The sequence below is a fragment of the Carassius gibelio genome, chromosome A20, assembly GCF_023724105.1.
Source record: "Carassius gibelio isolate Cgi1373 ecotype wild population from Czech Republic chromosome A20, carGib1.2-hapl.c, whole genome shotgun sequence".
In the NCBI taxonomy this organism is placed as follows: domain Eukaryota; kingdom Metazoa; phylum Chordata; class Actinopteri; order Cypriniformes; family Cyprinidae; genus Carassius; species Carassius gibelio.
Window position 1 is genome coordinate 25,083,631 of NC_068390.1, and position 1,944 is coordinate 25,085,574.

General features: G+C 35.4%; 1 non-coding gene across 1 annotated transcript; it reads left to right on the top strand.

Moving 5' to 3' along the window:
- Positions 1 to 1,636: 1,636 nt before the first annotated feature.
- Positions 1,637 to 1,743, top strand: LOC127939083 (U6 spliceosomal RNA). Its single transcript, XR_008148885.1, has one exon. It is a non-coding gene; the product is annotated as a U6 spliceosomal RNA (small nuclear RNA).
- The last annotated feature ends 201 nt before the right edge of the window (positions 1,744 to 1,944 follow it).

The window sequence follows — 1,944 nt, forward strand, 5'->3', positions numbered from 1 at the left end:
ATTTAAGCGTGTTTAGATATTTATATTGGAAAACAAAAACACTGGGGCAGATATTCTTTTTTGTAGTGCATGCAACATACAGACAGTGCCATGACTTTATTAATTTAGATGTTTCTGCTCTGATTTGAGATCAATTTAAGACCTCAATCTGTGTAATTACGACCTGCAGAAACCTTGCTTATAAGTAAAATGAAGTTGACAAAACATTCAAGATTTGTGTTGCATTAACTAATTTGAAATAGTTCAACTGAATAAGCAACAAAAATCAATTTTCTAATCTATTCTTTATGAATGTGTCTTCCAGGACAATTAAATGCACAAACATGTGTTTGTCTTTAGAATGCATATATCTCCCAAACCCATGCACCATTTGTTGTGCACACTAATGACCATGGCATCCACTCAGAATAGAGTCAAAGTCATTTTGCTTTGCACCAACACACAAACCCACAAGCAAACCCATGGACACACACACACACACGTACATACACCCACAGAACAGGTGCCTCTGGCCGAGTGAGTCAGAACCCTCTCGTGGCCTCATGTCAGATCCACTGTTTGCTCTGATTCAGCGCCAGCACACTACGACTCATACCTTAAACTATTTCTTGTTGGGACACAGGCCTCTTTCCCCTCACTGTAAACCACATCGCTCATGTTCCCCAGAGACTTGCTGTAGTAAACTTTGGTCATTTTTCTTGACATTTATTGACTGATGGTAACCATGGCAGTACAGTGACTTGGTGTATGAAAGCATTTTGATGTTTCTCATAAAAGCGTTGCGTGGAGGATGTTTCAGTTTGGAACACTCTAGTGAGCAAGCATGTAAACAGATGGTCAGAGGAGATATTTGGGGTGTTTGTTTCTGAAGGGCAGCTGTAGCGCAGTGCTAAACGCAGTTGGTGGTCTATCTGTTCTCTATCTTTACAAGAATTTTGGTGATGCATGCACTTAGATAAGGCCCTGTTTGGATAGCTCAACTAATGGACAAGTTTAAGTGAATCGCACAAAGACATTTCCAGGTCACATTTCATCCCAAAATCGAAAGGAATAAGATATGAGGAAGATTTATACACAGCAATTTCTTTTTTGGCATTGAAATATTGTTAATAAACAAAGTGTTTTCTTAAGTTTCTATATATATATATGTATATATATATATATATACATATATATATATATATAAGAAAAATGATATATTTTCTATATGTCTAAATATATTTATCTCTTATAAACACTACTGTTTGAAAATTGGGTTTAGGATTTATTTTTTAAAAATAGATTAATACTTTTATTCAGAAAATATGAGTTAAGTAGATCAAAAGTAACAGTTAAAAAGGGTAATATTTTGCATTGTTACAATATATATATATATATATATATATATATATATATATATATATATATATATTTAAAATTAATGCTGTTTCTATCATCAAAGATTCCTAAAAAAAAAAATCCATGGTTTCCACAAAAATATTAATCAGCACAAATGTTTTCTACAATAATAAGAAATGCAAATCAGCCTTTAGAATAATTTCTGAAGGATCATGTAATACTAAAAAAAAAAAAAAAAAACTTAAAAAAAAAAAAAAAAAACAAAAAACAAAAAAAAAAAAAAAAAAAAAAAAAAAAAGTGCTCGCCACGGCGGCACATATACTAAAATTGGATCGATACAGAGAAGATTAGCATGGCCCCTGCGAAAGGATGACACGCAAATCCGTGAAGCGCTCCATCTTGGGGGAAGTCGTGGCCTAATGGTTAGAGGGTTGGACTCCCAATCGAAGGGTTGTGAGTTCTAGTCTCGGGCTGGACGGAATTGTGGGTGGGGGTAGTGCATGTACAGTTCTCTCTCCACCTTCAATACCATGACTTAGGTGCCCTTGAGCAAGGCATCGAACCCCCAACTGCTCCCCGGGCGCCGCAGCATAAATGGCTGCCCA